The sequence below is a fragment of the Dama dama genome, chromosome 4 (assembly GCF_033118175.1).
Source record: "Dama dama isolate Ldn47 chromosome 4, ASM3311817v1, whole genome shotgun sequence".
Classification (NCBI taxonomy): Eukaryota; Metazoa; Chordata; class Mammalia; order Artiodactyla; family Cervidae; genus Dama; species Dama dama.
This window is the reverse complement of record NC_083684.1, coordinates 55,440,428-55,459,209: the sequence shown is the minus strand read 5'-3', so window position 1 is coordinate 55,459,209 and position 18,782 is coordinate 55,440,428. Positions and strand designations below refer to the sequence as shown.

Sequence of the window (18,782 nt, the reverse complement as noted above, 5' to 3'; positions counted from 1 at the left end):
CTGTGTGGTCCTTTTTGATGGCCATTTTGCTTTCTCTGACCATCATTTGGCTTAGACCTGCCACCATTCTCTTAGAACCTGATTGTCTTTCCCTGTGCCTTGAGACCAGGGCTCTGGCTCTGTTCTCAGGAACACTTATCTAGACCATCTCTAACTCCTGAGACTGAACCATAGCTACTCTAGTTTGACCTTTACTTGTAAAATTTTGAAAAACGGGAAAAAGCCTTTAAAAGTTTTATTTATTTCAACTGGTTTTTATAAACGAGTCAATTTTATATTGTAATATCTAATTCATGACTAAGCTTAGAAAATGAAGCTAGATCTTGGGTACTGTTTTATGGCCTAGTCCAGTAAACAGCACATTGAGTGGCCTGTCAACAAAATCTTTGCCAAACCTGAGAACAGACATTCTCAGCACCATGGGATCAAATGGTCATGAAATGCCCCCTCAGAATCATGGTCACGTTTATGAGCAAAAAGGGGCTCTACCAGCTGAAAACTGACACTTCCATCTACGCCTACAAGGATTAAATCATGGCCACTGCAACTGCTGACTTTCAACTCCCCTCAAAGGAGTTCAGGGTGAAAATCAGAAATGAGGCAGTCTGTGCTCTGGGGAAAACTGGCAGAACAGGCCTTCAGACAGTTAGATCTTTTCAGGAGAAGATTGTATGAGTTCCAATTCTTGCCTTTTCTCTCACCTAGACAAACACTGAGAGTTTGATGTTGAAACTCCAATTAAAAATCTTAATTTGTCTACTTAAAAAATAATTATAATATACCAGGCACATACATGTAACCTTGTTCTCTATTTTTCACGTCTCCTGTAAATGCGTTAGCATACTTTCATAATTTAAAAATTAAAAAGAGAAAAAATGAATAAAGATTAACAATTTAAAAAATCAGGGGAAAGATTGATATGCAGTGGACCTCTCCCTCTAGTGCTATTGCTGTTGGCAGCCCTTAGCACCTGGTAACTGAGATTGATCCTGTGCAGAGAGGACCCAGGGGGACACGGTACTAAACAGGTGTCAGTTCAGATCATTTTCCCTTTTACCCTCTTCTGCTGAACTTCTAACAGTGGGAGCAGATTGCCATCCTGGTCCTGTTTATTTATTTAAAGTATAGCTGATTTACAATGTCGGGTTTGATTTCTGCTACACTGCAGAGTGATTTATTGACATATCTATATATTCTTTTCCATCTTTTTTTTCATTGTGGTTCATCTCACGGTAATGGGTGCTGTCCTCCAGGGCTTGGTGCTGACCGCCCCCCCCTCTATATAGTAGTTTCCATCTGCCAGTCCCAAACTTCCAATCCTTCCCTCTCCTCACCACTTCCCCTTGGCAACCACAAGTTGTTCTCTATGTCTGTGAGTCTGTTTTTGCTTCAAAGATAAGTTTGTTTATGTCTTATTTTAGATTCCACATAGGAGTGATATATGGTATTTGTCTTTCTCTTTCTGATTTACCTCACTCAGTATGATAAACCCTAGGGCTGTCCATGTTGCTTCAAATCACATTATTTCATTATTTTTAGGGGCCGAGTGATGCTCCATTATATAGACACACACACACACACACACACACACACACACACACACACACACCCCACGTCTTCTGTGTCTGTGCATCTGTTGGTGGACATTTAGTAGTTTCTATGTCTTGGTTATTGTCAATAGTCTGGGCTGTTATGAACACCGGGGTCCATCCGTCTTTTTGAATTACACATGTGTCTCAGAGTATGCCCAGAATCGGGATTGCAAGATACATGGCAACTATATTCTTAGATTTTTTGAGGAGCCTTCATATTGCTTCCAAGTGGTTGCACCAGGTGACATCCCCCCACCTGTTCTCCACACCCCCTCCAGCATGGATTATTTGGACACGAGTTTCTCTTCCTGGCTCCTCCCCTCCGCTGCTGTCAATGTCCCCGTCCCCAGTGGCTGCAACACAAAACCTGTGCCGGTCGTGCAGACGCTACACGGGGTCACCCCTACCCCCAGGGCACTCGAGCATCCCTTCCACCCCTTTCCACCCTGGGTCTGGGCTCCTTGTCCTCCCAGAAGCAGAACCGCTCCCTTCATTATCTTGGTGGGTTCAGATCCTAATGATCCAGAGGCTGAACTCAGGTTCATATACCCTAATCAGTTTACCACATACCAGGGATTCTAATCCAAATGACGATCAGTTCCTGCCTGCCAGGAATTAGGACTAGACAAAAGAAAAGAGACACAGACTGTAAATCTTACTATGAGGAACTGTAGGTTTTTTATTTTTCCTGTTGGCCACACTGTGCAGCTTGCAGGATCTCAGTTCCCCAAACAGGCATTGAGCCCAGGGCCCCGGAAGTGAAACCGCAGAGTCTTAACTACTGGACATCCAGGGAATTCCAAATTCCTGTTGTGTGTCCTTTGAAATCTGCACAGTCTCTCAAGAAGGAGTCTCCTTCTTACGGCTGCTGTTACCACCCAGCACACACAGAACACGATCCTGATCTTTGAGGTCTGGAGGTGAGTGTCTGAAATGAACCTGACAGGGCTCAGATCAAGGGTCAGAAGGCTGTACTCCTTGAGGCTTCAGGGACACCCAGGCTTAATGTGTTTCCCTCCCTTCCCTGCCGACTGGGGACGTGCTGCATTTAGCCTTGCACGGGGGCTTTGAGCAGACACCTCGGCCCCGGGTCGGCCGCACTTGGGGCTCTGGAGCCCTGCGCCAGGTGGTCCTGGCTGCTGGCTGCTCCCAGGAGTGGGTGGGGGGCAACCGAAGAAGGGACTGTGGCTCGGCTGAGGGCAGTCTCTGCATCAGAGCGAGGGCCTCTGTGAGAGCACCGAGCAAGCTGGGCACAGGCACCACGCAGTGCGTCCCCAGCACGCACTGCACTGTGTAAGTGCTCTTGGAGGGAAAAGGATCAGACGCTCTGGGAAACTATATGAGATCCTTTGGAGACAGAAGGGGCAGAGAGGAGTGATCAGAAAGGTTAGGGTTCTGACGTGCGGTGAGGTGAGCGACCGTAAGACAGCAAAGCACACTCAGGGTTAAACTGTCACTAAGAGAAGGGACACTCTCCAGACCCAGCCCAGGGGGAGGAGTGTGCAGACAAGAGCTCCATGTGCAACCACTTGAGAGTCTTGGAATTAAGGCCTTGGTATCGGAGCTCTGTGGGCTGTGTGTATGTGCGTTTGTGTGTGAAAATGTGGTGCATATTTGTGTGTATGTATGTAGGTACCTGCCTATGTATATGTGTGGACATGGGTGTGTATATGTGTATTCATGTAATTATATGTATCTGTGTGCTTGTATATGTCTATGTGTTGTGTGTCTGTGAAAGGTATTAGGAACACACAGGTGCAAATGTCCTTGCACGCAGGAGTCCCAGGGACCCCTGAAGAAGAGGGGATGGACAAAGGGCACAGGAAACCAGGTGGAGAAGGAGATTGGAATCCCTTGGTTCTAGAAACGCAGAGAATGAGCAGGAGTGGCAGATGTCAGGACCTGAGAGGAGACAGAAGGCTTGAGTTGAGGGCTTGGACAGTTCAAAAAATGAAGGGACTTGAGGGATAGGGATGGGGGCAGAAAAGTTTCCTGGATTAGAGCCCAAGGGAAATGGAGATGCCAATGGGGGGCGGCCTTGGGGTGGGGACTAGAGTGTGGGACAGGAGGGCAGGATCCAGGCTCCAGCTGGGGCCAGGCTGAGAAAGGCTGGATTGCTCTCAGAGGGGGTCTGCGGTGGGGCCTCCAGCATCTAGGGCAGCCCTTCAGGAAAGTGAATGTCCACCTGGGGACGCCAAACGTCCTTCAGTGGAGTTTTGCGAAGAGCTCAGATTTGTGGGACGGTGAAACTGAGACCACAGTGGAGGTGGAAAAGGATCCAGGACCCAGGGAAAGGAGGGGAGCTAAGCAGAAGAATCTAGAACACGGGACAGGGTGTGCAGGGAAGATATGGAGGATGAGGAAGAATGAGCTGGAAGAGCCTAGCAGGATCTAGAAAATCCAAGGAATGGGGAGGAGTTTGGGGGGCAGGGAATGAAGAGAGGGTCATTGTCGCTGGGGATGGGAGAGGAAGGTTGGGTTAGGAATAAACGCAGGGCTGGGGCTTTTGGGCAGTTTCATAGTTTTGGCAAAAAAGGGCCTTTGGTGTATCTAGCGCTGTTGGAACCGCCTCGCGGGCCCCTTGGGAACCACAGCGCTTGTTGGAGTCCACACCATCCACATGCGTCCCGTGCCAGGATGGTCCTTACACTCCGAGGGTTCCTCCGTGGTGCAGAGCTTCTCCTTGTCTCTGTTCTGACCCTCTTCTCTCCTTGAAGACTGGCACCAGGGCCTTGTGCACCCCCGACTCCGCTCAGGGCCGCCCTGGCGCCTCTGGCCGCTCCGCTCAGATCAGGAACCGGCCTCCTGAGCGCCCAGGTCTGCACACAGCGCCGTCCCTGCTCCCCACACTGACCTCTCCTCAGGGCTCGCCTCCAGAATTTCCCCCTTTGGCACCTCCCTGCTTTCGACCCCCTGGGGGCTCAGACACCCTCAGCCCTCCTGCTCCCGGGTCCCTGTAATTCCTTCAGCTTTGCTGCCAAAATTCAGTCTCTGTGTATGTACTAGGGCCGGATTAAATCTCGGAGACAGAGTTGTGAGTGAAATGGAAGCACATAGCTTTACTGTTTTGCCAGGTGTGGGGGTCGCAGCAGGATAACGCCCTCAAGACAGTGTCTTGGACATGGAAGCAACCTAGATGCCCATCAGCAGATGAATGGATAAGGAAGCTGTGGTACATATACACCATGGAATATTACTCAGCCCTTAAAAAGAATTCATTTGAATCAGTCCTAATGAGATGGATGAAACTGGAGCCCCTTATACAGAGTGAAGTAAGCCAGAAAGACAAAGAACATTACAGCATACTAACACATATATATGGAATTTAGAAAGATGGTAACGATAACCCTATATGCAAAACAGAAAAAGAGACACAGAAATACAGAACAGACTTTTGAACTCTGTGGGAGAATGTGAGGGTGGGATATTTCAAAAGAACAGCATGTATACTATCTATGGTGAAACAGATCACCAGCCCAGGTGGGATGCATGAGACAAGTGCTCGGGCCTGGTGCACTGGGAAGACCCAGAGGAATCGGGTGGAGAGGGAGGTGGGAGGGGGGATCGGGATGGGGAATACGTGTGAATCTATGGCTGATTCATATCAATGTATGACAAAACCCACTGAAATGTTGTGAAGTAATTAGCCTCCAACTAATAAAAAAAAAAAAAAAAAAGAAGAAGAAAAAAAAAAAAAAACAAGACTGTGTCCTGGGACTTCCTCGGCGGTTCAGTGGTTAAGAATCCACCTTGCAATGCCGGGCACAGGGGTATGATCTCCCGTCGGTAAACTGAGATCCCCCAGGGCAAGAGCAGCTCAGCCCGCACCCCACAGCTAGAGAGTCTGCCTGCTGCAAGCCAGGATGCTGCCACACGCAGGGAATATCCTGCCTGTTACAAGGAAGACCCAAGGCAGCCAAATAAATAAATAAAATATATGTTTTTTAAAAGGCTGTGTGTCCGGTCTTGGAGAGGGTTTGAGGACTCTTACAGTGTTCAAGGAGGAGAGCCTGATCAACTTGAGGCGCTTTTCTGTTGGGTCTGTGATGAGGTCACGGGGAACAGCAGCATCACCCTTCTGGTTCCAGCCGGTCTCAGGTCTTCCTGTTTGTGGGCGGCATAGTTCACTTCTTCCCTCTGCCGGGGGGGTTTCTGATTCTGTAAAAGAGGTCAAAGGTCCTGGCTCCCAGCATTATGACTAGCCCTTGAGGACAAACTAATTCTGCATGAGTTTGTTCAGTAGCTAAGGTATTCTTATTTTGTCTTTCTTCACAGTTTTCTTTCTATATTTTCTGTGATTAAATTTATTCTTTGACTAAACCTTTTTTTTTTTTTTCCCAAACAGAAGGCAGGTGGACCTGGGTGGAGATCTACAAAGGCTTCATAGGGTCCTGCTTGATTACAGTTCCTTCAGGAGTCATCCTCCCTACTTGGGGAATGGACACAGAGTTGGAAATCATCTCGAGTTTCAAGCTTAGCATCAATAGTCTGTATTAAGACAATATTATTTCTCTCTTTGATTGCCTTGTCATAAGCCCTGGACAGACATTTGAAAATTATGAGACATATTACCATGAGGATAATGATTAAAGTACACATTTGTCATGTTTTTCAAAAGAGTCCTCCTAGTTTAGAGGACAAGAAGGAAGAAGCGTTGTGGAGGGTTTCCATTTGATATATATGTAGTATCCAAGTGGTCTTTGCTGTGAGGCTAGAATTTGAGCTGTCTTGTTCACAATTAGTGCTGCAACTCGAGAAAGCCCCCCTTGAACGGAAGAGTATGTGTGTTGATCAGAAAGACCACCTCCAAGAATAAATCAATAATAAAACAATTATATGTACAAAAAAAGTGTTTCAGACCAAATGCCAAAGACAAACAACAAATAGCCTCCTAAGCTCAGGAAATCCAGGCCAAAGTCCTGCCATTCGTTTTTGCCTTGCAGATTTCTCTCTTCTAGAAGTCCGCAAAATAGGAAGATTTCTGCTCCTGTCAGGAAACTGTCGTTTTTATTAACCTGATAAGGCCGCTCAGAACATAAGAATCATTAACCTCTGGAGGAACAAAAAAGAGAGAAAAGAAACATATTTGCATTTTACTCACAGAGGGAATTTACTCAATTGCTGTCAGTCATTAGTAGCTTGAGGGGAAGGGCTTTGTTTTATCTGGAAATCACAGATCAAACCCAATAAGATTTCAGCCAACAAAATCCATAAACTCTAAAACTATATTTACAAGTTGTTTCAGGAGCTCATCTTTTTTGTTAAACACTTTTATGATACCATCATGTTTTTTAAATTAGGATTTTAAAATTTCCTTTACCAGCTGAGCCACAAGGGAAGCCCCCTGGGTTGGGAAGATCCTCTGAGAAGGGAAGGGCTACACTCCAGTATTCTGGCCTAGAGAATTCCATGGACTGTATAATCCATGGGGTCACAAAGAGTCAGACACAACTGAGCAACTTTCACTTCACCCTAAATTTCCTACCCAGTTGCATGGTATAAAGTGAAATTGATCAGAGACCAGTGCTTCTCAAAATGGTCTTCCCTATATGAAGCACTTTTGCAAAACCGTCCGAGTACAAGAACTCTCTGTGAGTGACTTAAAGATATGGTGACACTCGTGAGCACAATGTAATGGGCTAAGAAACTTGATTACAGTAATGAGAATTATGTCTTGGTAACATCAGGACACACCAGGTTTGTCGGAATTCCTTAATTTTTAACACATCTGTATTAATAGCAACCGTCCGCAGGAGAACTCTAGAAGACTTACATTTAACAATGTTCCCCGTGGTATTTAACACACCAGGGATGCCAATCAGTCTAATATTTCCCTCTGAGCTGCCTCACAGTTCCTCCTGGACACTCAAAGTTAGCTAGAGAAAGAGACTTCCCATCTCTTCTCCAAGGCAGCTCATTATTCCAGGAAGTTTGTTTTCTTATTAGAGAGAGAAAGCCAAATTCCAGTCTTGGACCAGGTTACTATTAAAAAGAAAGTTCTTTACCTAATTAAATTTAATTTAACCTTAATCAATCCTCCCTTTTTTAAAAACGTTAATCATTTTTTTTTGTATCCACATAATATGTCTCTTATTTTTCCCTATCCAAACCAGCAAAATTATCCTCTTGTTATATTTCAAGAAAAACTACTGTTATTTTCTATATCTTCTTTTGACAACAAACATATGTCCTACTTGCATTCCAGTCTCTTACCATTTTTAGTAACTGTAAATACACTGCATTTCTAAAATCCCTTAAAACTTAAAACCAAGAAACAAGCAATTGAATTGTATTTCTTTTTATGACATTAGATTCATAAAGTATATGACAGACATATTTCAGAGCATAATTTTTCTTTAGGTGGTACAAGATGTGTGTTTAATAAACACATTTAGTGTTTTCATTCATAAGAAGGTAAAGATAAACATGGATTTGTTCAGTAGTCAGTGTTTCAGTATTTTATCTCAAACTGATTTCAGTCTTCAGTACATTCTCATTATTTTACTGAATTTAGCAAAACCCTAAAGTTCTAAATTCCGACGAATTTGGAAAAACGAAATATAATTCTTTTAAAGAGTTTACCTAAAAACATCTCTACCATTTATCTCTATTATTTATGACAATATCATCATAGTTAATTTCCTTGCAGTTAAATTTTGTAACAGATAGGACTTTTTGACTCGCAGCAGAACTAGGTGCAGTGAGTGTTGATGACAATCTTAGTGACTCATGTCTCCATCAATTCACACGCGGTTAAACAACAAACTAACCTGAGGTCCATACCAAATATGGACTTAATATTGAACATTTCCCAGATCATGTGAACCTTAGAAATACTTTATTTGTAAGTGTTTACTTTTCTTTAAGTCAATTAAATGGAGCTCATTGAGAAATGAATCTCAGGAATGTTATCTAAAGACAAACACACAAACTGAGTCATACATATATTTAAATAAGACTAGGTCTCATTTTTTCATCAGTCTTGTTTGACTGTTTTCCTTTCCACATTTTCTCACTTCACTGATTAAATTTATTCTTCTTCTTTTTTTTCCCCCTAATCTCGCTGCAAGGCATGTGGGATATTCATACCCCAACCAAGTATTCAACCTTCACCCCTGAATTTGACTGGTGGAGTCTTAGCCACTAGACCGGGAGTGAAGTCCCTACATTTATTCTGTGGTGCAAGTTTTTTTACAGACAAAAGGCAGGCAGAGGACTTGGCTGGGGGGTTATTCTGGGAAAGCCTCAGAGGGTCCTGCTTGGTTACAATCCGTCCCTTCCCTGGTCTGTCCCTGGCTGGAGTTTCAGCTCCAGGAGAAGGAAGTCAGCACAGAATCGGGCAGACCACATGAGCCTTCAGATATCCTTTATATCCTTAGAGTGAAGGCTGTACTTTGTTAGGGGCTCAGTGATAAAGAAAATGCCTGCAACGCAGGACATGCAGGGAACACGCATCTGATCTCTGGGTGCATAAGATCCCCTGGAATAGGAAGTGGCACCCCACTCCAGTATTCTTGCTTGGGAAAGCCCATGAACATAGGAGCCTGGTGGACTAGTCACAAAGAGCAACTGAAAAGGCCCACAGGTCATCCATTGTCAGGAGGGTAGAGGTGGTGTGTTGCTGCCAACAGCAAAAATTCTGTTTCTCAATTTTTGTTCGTGTTAGACCAAACTGTTGTTGAGGAAACAAAAAAGGAAGGTAAGCTGGTGATCTGTGTATTTTGAATACTATTATAATCTTAGGGATGTCTCCCCCAGTTCAATCAGTCTTGTTGGTTAGGCAGGCAGAGTTGGGATGTATAAATCAGAAGGAAACTGAAATCTTAGCCGCAAACATCCCACAATGATGAGTCCTCTCACACAATAATGCATGATGCTGTCTTCTTAAGACTTCACAAAGATAGCATAGATACCGAACTGACACATGAATAGAAATTAAGCCATGATGACTTCAGCTAGTTGGTGACCAAACTTCCTAAAGACATATATAATCTTATTCCTTAAGCAACTCATGCCTAACTGGTTCCATGCCACCAAAGCCATCTGGTGTAGGACAGATAGCAGCAACCATTTGACTAGGTGTTTAAGCAACTCACTGAATGGCCTCCGGGCCAGCCTCAATTCATCCACTTGTAATTTATTTTCTACAAATGTCTATAACATCTCTGTGAGAAGGTCAGCAACTATATTTTCAAGAGTTTCTTTGAGCTTGTTCTTGGTTAAATAAATCAGTGTCTCCATGCTGAACAAGGGAGTGTTTCTGTTCCTTTTAGTCTAGGTCCTCAATTTACTTGCTCTGAAAGACATATGGGAAGTCTCCATCTGGAAGAGGCTGTGTCTTGGCTACTCCTTCCTGTGCGGAGAGATACACTACTTCGTTGCTATCTACAGTACTTTCTTGACTGTATATGAAGTGGATAAAAGAAAAAAATTTTATACTTTTATAATGCTTTTCTTCTAGTGGATCTAACAAAAACAATTGTAATATACACTACTTTCCTGACGAGTAGTGGATATAACAAAAAAGCAGCAGAAGGATATTTTGAAACTAGTGGTTTCTAGTGGGAGAGCAGGAGATTAAGTATGGTGGGGAGGAGGAGGTACAAAATCTGGGAGTAAGACAGGCTCTCCTGTCCATGGAATTCTCCAAGCAAGAATACTGGGATTGGGTTACCATTTCCTTCTGCAGGCGATCTTGCCTATTCAGGGATCGATCCCGTGTCTCCTGTGCCTCCTGCATTGGCAGGCAGATTCTTGGATACTAGTGCCACCTGAGAAGCCCTAAGACAGCCTCAAGGATGGATCATACACACAGGGAATATAGGCAATATTTTGTAAGAGATATAAATGGAAAGTGCCTTTCACAATTGTCAACAAAATGATTTTAGAATTTAAAACGAAGGAAGTTGAGTCTGGGTGTGAGCATAAAGGCTTCCTGGACTCGAGCCCAGGGGAAGTGAGGAAGGCCAGCTCTCCCTTTGTTCTTACTGGGCGCATATTGATTGGCTGGCTCCAGGTTACCTGATGGGGGTAGGGAATCTTACCATTTCGGGGGAAGCTAAAACTTAGGTCCAGGCCGCCCGTCACGGTAGTAACCCTGGCAGCCTCACATTCCCCCCTGTCTTGTTGTTCCTGTAGAGGAATCTTTCTCTTCATCCTGGGCTACCATCTGATATTGCTGCCTCAATACCATAATCTGAATGGTATTTAGACGTTCTTTAATAAATGACATTAGCCGGTTTAAAATACAAGGGCCAAATGTAAGTGTTAATAATAGCACTATAAGCGGGCCCAGGAGGGTGGAAACTAAGGTGGTCAGCCAGGGGGAGCGTTGAAACCAAGACTCAAACCATCCCTGTTGGGCCTCCCGTTCCCTCTTTCGTTGCGCCAGCCCTTCTCTTACTTTTGCCATAGATTCTCTTACCACTCCTGTATGGTCTGCATAGAAACAACATTCTTCTCCCAGAGCCGCGCAGACCCCACCGTGTTGGAGAAAAATCAAGTCTAATCCTCTCCTATTCTGCAAGACCACCTCAGACAAGGAAGTCAGAGACTTCTCTAAGTGGCTGATTGATTCTTCTATGCGAGTTATATCTTCATCTATGGCGGCTCGTAGGGAGGAAAACCCTTGGCCTTGCAGAGATAGTGAAGCTATTCCTGTCCCTGCTCCTGCCAGCCCAAGACTGAACAAGGCTGCCATGGTGATCGCACTGATTGGCTCTCTCTTTTGTCTTAGCAATTCCCGGTCCCAATGTGAGTACATAACCTCTTCAGAGTGGTATAAGATTTTTGGCATTACAGCAACCAGGACACAGAATTCTTGACTCTGGTTAAAAATCTTCACAATGTAAACATGGGGTTAGCCCAGTATGTGAACAAATCCACCAACCCCCAACCTCTGGCACAATCCAATGTTTGCCGTGTAAGCGTAGGTTACTAATAGTCCGGGCACAGAGGGAAGTTTTATCACGTGGCACTGTGCCCAAACAGAGTCCCTGTCCCCAGACTTCATTCATTGTGAGGCCAACCTTGCGTTCTTCCCATCGGCATGGGGGTGGGTTCTGGCCTGAAGATAAGTGGTAAGAGACATTGAGGCCTATGGCCTCATAGAAGGGTGGGTGAAGATTATAACAAAGCCAACAGGACTGGGTCGCATTAGGGTTGGTATGGTTTAAGACCGTAAAGGCTGCATTCACTAAGGCCCATAGGGGGTCCTGAATTGCTGAGCTAATGGTAACAGCCAGAGGGCCAGGGGTTTCTGTCAGTTTGCCTCTGAGGCTCGGGGTAGAGGAGATGTTAAATGTTCCCGGCAAGCTTGGTCTGAAGGTGGTTGGCTTGGGGGTCGCCTTATGCCCCTGTAATGCTTTGACCAGATTGGGACCTAAACTATGTACCTGCACCGGCTCAATAACCTGTTTAATGATTAAAAGCTCGCCTGGGTAGGGGCCGGGCCAATTTACGTGAAGCTGAAAACCCCAAGTCAGTCCTGAGGTCCAGCGGTTTTCTTTCTTCGCCCGTTCCTGGTTAAATTGTACTCGTACCTGAGGCCCCTGGTGTCTACGGTCCTTGAAGGTGAAGCTAACTAGATCTCTGTTTCCGACATCCCACCTCTGGGGTCCATCACAAGAGGTCACACAACTCCAGCTCCTGCAATAATAGCTTTCTATGCCACCACAGGTTTTCCAGTTATTTCTTACATAGCCCGGGCAAGCCCCAAACCCCAACCTATGGTTTTTTATCCCATCCCTATAGTACTTATCATAGAGACCGTCCTGCTTTGCGAAGAGGCTTGAGAGGTCGAAGTTCAGGTCCGGCCACCAGGTGTTTGGAGGGTGGATTCCTGAGGTCTCATTGAGCAGCTCATGAGTTTGCCCGTCGTTGAGTTTCCATGTGATCTTAGCAGATTGATGGGGGTTATGACTGGTCGCTCCTGGGTCGATGAGAGCTGCCATCAGCAGGAGAATTAGGAGGCCTCCCGGCGGACGAGTTTCAGTTTCAAAGGATTTGACGGGTGAGGACTCGCCTTCCATTCTGCTCGCGCTTTTTCCTGTTCTTCCGATGTGGCTTGCCGCACGTGATTGCAGTGAACCCAGGGTCCAATCCTGTCGACCTTGACAGCGGTAGGAGTGGTAAGAAGAACAACATAAGGGCGTTTCCATCTAGGTTCTAATACTTTAGATTGGTGTCGTTTTACCCAAACCCAATCACCTGGGCCAATATTATGTGAGGGGAGGGCCCTCTTGTTTTGGCCCTCATGTATCTCTCGAATCAATTTCCAAACATGGTTATGCATCTTACTTAATGCTATCAGAGTTTGCTGGAATTGTCCCAAAGTAGGGGGTGGCAGACATTTTCCTTCGAAAATAGGATACACAGGAGGGGGTCTTCCATACAGAATCTCAAAAGGAGTAAGATTCAGCTTATAAGGGGTGTTACGTGCCCGAAAGAGTGCAAAGGGGAGGAGGGTCACCCAGTCCCCGCCAGTCTCTATTGCCAACTTTGTCAAAGTTTCTTTTAGGGTCCGATTCATTCTCTCAACCTGTCCTGAGCTCTGGGGATTATATTCGCAGTGTAACTTCCATTTCGTCCCCAGAGCTTGGGCCAGCCCTTGTACAATCTGGCTCACAAAGGCAGGTCCATTATCAGAGCCCATAGTCACTGGCAGCCCATACCTAGGCCCTATCTCCTCTAAGATCTTTTTAGCAACCACTATTGCTGTCTCTCCCTTAGTGGGGAAAGCTTCCACCCACCCCGAGAAGGTATCTACCAGAACCAACAGATAGCGGTACCCGTACTTGCCTGGCCTTACCTCAGTGAAATCTATCTCCCAATGTTGCCCTGGCTTTTCCCCTCGGTATCTCGTTCCCGAGTGCTGCTTCTTCTCTGCCCTCATCAGCTGGCACGCTTCGCAGGCTTGAATTATCTCTCGTACAGTGGCATTTTGTCGAGGGAACCTCAGGCAGGCCGTCTGGAGAAGTGTTAGGGTCTTTTTTTCTCCCAAGTGTGTAGTTGTGTGCAGGTGTTCACACAGGTGACGACCCAGGGTGGCAGGCAAGATCAGGTTGTTGATTTGGTCTCGGTACCATCCATCTTGGTCATCTTTCTGGAGGGTGGTATCCTTGTTGATCCAGGCGAGATCAGGGAGGGAATATTCGGGAACTGGTGGCAAGGTCCCCATACAAGGAGGTGGAAGTCCCACGGCTAATATGAGGGCAGCATAGTCCCGGCTAGCCGCTTCTCGAGCGGCCGCATCAGCAGCACGATTGCCCCGCGCCTTAGGGTCTTCTCCTATCTGGTGACCGGGGACATGTACTATAGCTAGGTTCACTGTCCCGAAAACAATCAAGATGATGTTGGTCAGACCACTGATGACCGATCTGCAGGTGACTCTCAACCACCTGCCTGGGCTGTTTCTGCATAGAGCGGCCCCCTCACACTGTTGTCCCTGTTTTATCAGGCGAGTGCCATCAGTATATAGGACCCAATTAGGGTCTGGAACCCTGAGTCCTTCTTTAAAACAAACCCCAGATACCTTACCTCCTCTTTGTAGATCTGTGCCTTCTTCTTCGACACCCGGTAACCTTCCATCAACAGCTGGAGCAGTGCATTTGTCCCTTTCCAGCATTTTTCCTTGGTCTCAGGCAGCCAGCAGCAGGTCATCCCCCTATTGTAGGAGCTGACATCCATACTCTTCCGGATGGAATGAGTCCTGATCAGAAGCCAAGGCTTCTCCAAAGATGGCTGGGAAGTTTTTAAACCCTTGTGGGGGAGTCCAGATGAGCTGTTGTTTGGTGCTCCCCACTGGATCTTCCCATTCAAAGGCAAAGATGGGCTGTGACGCTGGGGCGAGGCGTATGCAGAAGAAGGCATCCTTGAGATCTAGGCAAGTGTAAACTTTAGTCCTCGGTGGGAGGAGGCTAAGTAAGGTATAGGGGTTTGGAACAGTGGGATGTAAAGTCACAGTAGCCTGGTTGACTAGCCTGAGATCTTGTACAGGCCTATAGTCCTGTCCTCCTTCCCTGTTGACTGGCAGGATTGGCGTATTCCAAGCCGACTGTCACTCTACCAGAATGCCTGCTTGTTTCAATCTATTGATGTGGGGCAATATGCCGGTTCAGGCCTCCATCCATAGCGGGTACTGGCGCCCTCTAACCGGGATGGTGCCTGGTTTGAGTTCTATTATCACTGGGGCATGATGTTTAGCCAGCCTGGGGGGGGGGGGGGGGGGAGGGGGTTGTCTTCCACCCAGACCTCAGGGAATAATTGAGTTAGCTGCCTCATGTTCTTCTGGCCCACCCGGTTCTGCCTTCAGAGGCTCATGCAACCTCCACTCATCTTGGGTTGGTATTGAGAGAGAGGGCAAATAAGTCATAGAGTCCGTCCAGAAGGTGGGTCTCTCCTCAGGGGAGAAAGTCACTTGTGCTCCTAGTTTGGAGAGCAAGTCTCTTCCCAACAGGGGTACTGGGCACTCAGGAATGCAGAGGAGTTCATGAATCACTTGGTGCCCCCCCCACCCCCCAATCTGACATTTTCTGGGCTGGCAAAATGATTTAATCATCTCTTCTCCCGATACCCCAGTTACAGCGGTAGTCTTGTGGACAGAGGTGCCACAGGTTTTGTTACTACCGACAGTTCTCCTGTATCCACCACGAAGTCAGTGTTTTGGTCCCCCACTTTTACGGTTACCATGGGCTCTCAGGGACCTGATATCTCTGAGCCCTGGCAGCCCTAGTTAATTTCCAGGTCAGCAAGCCCCACAACTGCGGGAGCTTCTTCTTCTTCCAGTGGCCAAAAGCTCGGCACCGGGCACACTGGTTTGGCTGTAATGGGCCCAGGGCCTCCCTTTGGACCGGCTGAAGGACTGTCCTGTCCCTGGGGCAGATGAGGTTTTCTGGAGGGCCCGAGATAGACTTTCCCAGAGCAGCAACTTGCACTGTAAGGCTCTTGTTTGTTCTCTTTCGTTCCCTCCAGCTCTCCGGCAGGGCGCGGTCTCTGCTTAATTCCAACGTCTCCCTCCCCGTCTTGTCAGTACTCACCAGGAGAGGCGGGTATAGCTTGGGCGGTTCGGGTGGAGCCGGATCCTGGAAGTGTTGGCCAGAGGCTTCTGTCACCGGGATCGGAGCCTGCCCAAACGGCGGCTCTATGAACTCCGGGAAAGCTGGCAGAGGAGCAGTGGCTGTTGCAGAAACTTCACCTGGCCCTGGATCGGGCATTAAGGCGGCCTCCGGTCCTGGTGAAGCACTGGGAGGCAGGCGTGTCATTATCCAGCATGGGGGAGGGGTCAGGTCATCCCCGTCCAAATCCTGTAGAATTTCCTTTTTTATCATAAGTCAATTTTTGTGCCATTAATATTTTTCCCTTTCCCTTCTGGATACAGAACCTTGTCCAAGTAGGAGGGTCTCAAGCTAACCCTAGCCATGAGTCAATAGATGGATATAGATCCAAGTGTCCTGGCTCTCCTGTGACTGCTGTATAGATTGCTTCCACTATTTTTAAGTTCACAGTGTTCTCTGGTGGCCATCCTGCTCCCATAGGGGGCCATTCGACCTCACAGAGTATGTGGAGGCAGTTAGGCTTCATCTCCACCCCATAGTCTCCTCCTAATCCCTTCTTTAAATTTTTAATCATGCACTCCAATACAGTTGCCTTAGATTCACTTTCCCCCATCTTGCTTACCTTCTCGGACCTTCTTCTACTTTTCCTTTTCGTTCTGTCTACGAAGTTCTCAGTACCCTATGTACTTCTGATATTTCCACTCAGTGACACTTAAATTGCCATTTTGCCTCCTTAACTGGGGTGAGAAGAGCCTTACCTGCCAGATCCCAGAGGGAGAAGGGGGATCAGCGTGTCTTCACCTGCCAGTCAGCATAGCTGAACCAGAACATCACATGGTCCGAGACTGTTTCTCCCTTAAAGTCCATTCTGCCTTGGTGGGCTTGATCAGGTGCGGATGAAAACACAGATGGGTTAAATATCTCATGTCCCAGGCCATCTCCAGAAAAGCCAATTCATACTCACTTCTGTTTCCCCCTCCTTCTAGCCCAACAATTCCAAGGGGGTCAAGAATTTCACAGCAGAGAGGACACCTCCTGGGGGAGGGCAGAATACGAGCATACAAGGACCAGTTTCCTATCCTAAGAATCCCCTGGCGATAGCTTGGTAATAATTTTCCCCGAGACAGCGTGGACACACCTCCTAAATGACCTTCACAAATTTCCTTCCTAAACCCTAGCACGCTCGTCGACCTGTGTACCAAGCAATCGCCGCCTGCCTATTCCAGGCTCCTGTGGGTCCCCGCTCCTTCTAGTCCCTCCCAGAGGGGTGATCAGGCCCCCTCTTCCACCCTACTCGGTGAGTTCCTCCTCACCTGAGCGCTCAGTTCCCCTGCTGCCGTCCACTACCTGCTGACGTGAAAGGTCCGGGCGTTGAGAAGCAGAATCCTTCCAGAGGGGCGAGGCGCCTTCCCTCCTCTAGGAGGTTCAAGCTACAAAGCCTCGGGGTGGCCTCAAGTGAGACCTGTCTCCTCAAAGTGAGGAGTTTCCCGGCCAATGCACCAAATGTTATAGCCACGCTTTCCGGGAAGCAAACTCTCTCAGAAGGACAATGCAGATAGTGGAGTGCAGTTTATTACACTGGCGGGCCCAAGGCAGAGTCTCCTCTTAGCCAAGGACCCCGACCAGCATTTGTGAAAATCTTTTATACCCCATGTGCACGCGTCCAAACCCACTACCCCAATTCCCTTGAGACTTACATAAACAAAGGAAGGGTAAATACAATTACAATAACCCCATCATTCACGTGTTATGTGTTCAAACAGTCAATAATCAATAAGCCCGCAGTTACATTCCAAATAGTTAATAACCGATAAGCCTGTGCTTACATTCTGATAGATAGTGTCCAGAGGCAGGGGTGATTAGTGTCTGTTTTCTCTTCTTCAACATTCCCCTGCCCAGAGGGGGGTCTTATCCTTCCAATGTTGTTCCCACAGGCGCTAAGCACAGAGTTCAGAGTCCACTGGAGAGGTGGCCACGCACGATCAGCACAGACAGGCCTGAGATGGAGTCCAGGCCCTATGAATTCCTTCTTCAGCTCAGTTTGGTGACAAAAATAAATAAATAAATAAATGCTCAGTTTGGTGACAAAAAAAAAAAAAAAAAAGTGCTCAGTTTTGTGAACAAAAAAAAAGTGCTCAGTTTTCTGACAAAAAAAAAAAAAAAATGCTCAGTTTCATGACAAAAAAAAAAAAAAAAAAACAAAGTGCTCAGTTTTATAAAAAAAAAAATATGCTCAGTTTGGTCTCCGGCTATCAGAGACCACCTCCAGAGCTCCAAACACACCCGGGGTATTCAAAAACCGATATTGAGCAGGCGGCTTGGCCCCACCCCACTCGACACTTCCTGCCGCCTCTTCTGAAAACAACCAGCTCTCAGCTCTGCCTTAGACACGCCCCCGTCAAGAGGCCACAAGCTCTTTAAAACCTGGCGCGTCCCCTTGGGTCTCTGCACCCTGCCCGGTGCCTCTCCTCACTAGGTGACTTTCAACTTCTCTTTGTAAGGACACTGGCCTCTCTGCAGAGCCACTGAGGCACCTCTATGAATTAAGACGCAGGCACAGCCTGACCAAAAGCAACGAGATATCCAGTATGTGTTGCGACTTAGCGAGAAGGACTTCCTTCATGCAAGACCTACTTCTGCGACTTCTAAGCCACATTGTGCGGGCTTATCTCGAGGGCAAGATGATGCCCTTTCTGCCAAATGAATTACCGTACCAAAATGTGATAAAGGAATTTATTAAACTGATTTGTCTGCATGCAATGCAATCTATTTTGAGCTTTCTAACAGGAAAGATTGCTGGTGCTATGAGAACCTGGTTTCTCGTTTCCATCGCACCCAAGATGTCGTATTGCTTTCAGAAAGAACCTGATGAAGCAATAGGTAGAAATCCGGTTTAAACGACGTTTGAAGCGACTTGGAAAGGTTTTGTTGAATGATCCTTGACGTCCTTGTCGCATCTCCAGGAAACCGATCCACTGAACTCTGAACGGAGAATTGAAACTATTTGAAAACGGTACGACTTCTACACATTTTTTTCCTTTTCCCCCCCCCTATTCTATCCCTTCGCAGGCCAGTTTATGCTGACAAATCTAGTTATATGTTAGGACGGACAGTCCCTATACAAAAGGACTCAAAG

The 18,782-nt window shown here is 46.8% G+C and overlaps 1 protein-coding gene and 1 long non-coding RNA gene across 3 annotated transcripts in view; both read right to left on the bottom strand.

Annotated features, from left to right (window-relative positions):
• Positions 1-18,782, bottom strand: part of ERICH4 (glutamate rich 4) — a 257,702-nt gene that overhangs the window by 118,360 nt on the left and 120,560 nt on the right. The window lies entirely within an intron of this gene.
• LOC133054407 (uncharacterized) lies at positions 6,059-18,369 on the bottom strand. The gene is made up of 2 exons (XR_009692404.1): positions 13,402-18,369; positions 6,059-6,644 (listed from the first exon to the last, which is right to left on the bottom strand). It is a non-coding gene; the product is annotated as an uncharacterized LOC133054407 (long non-coding RNA).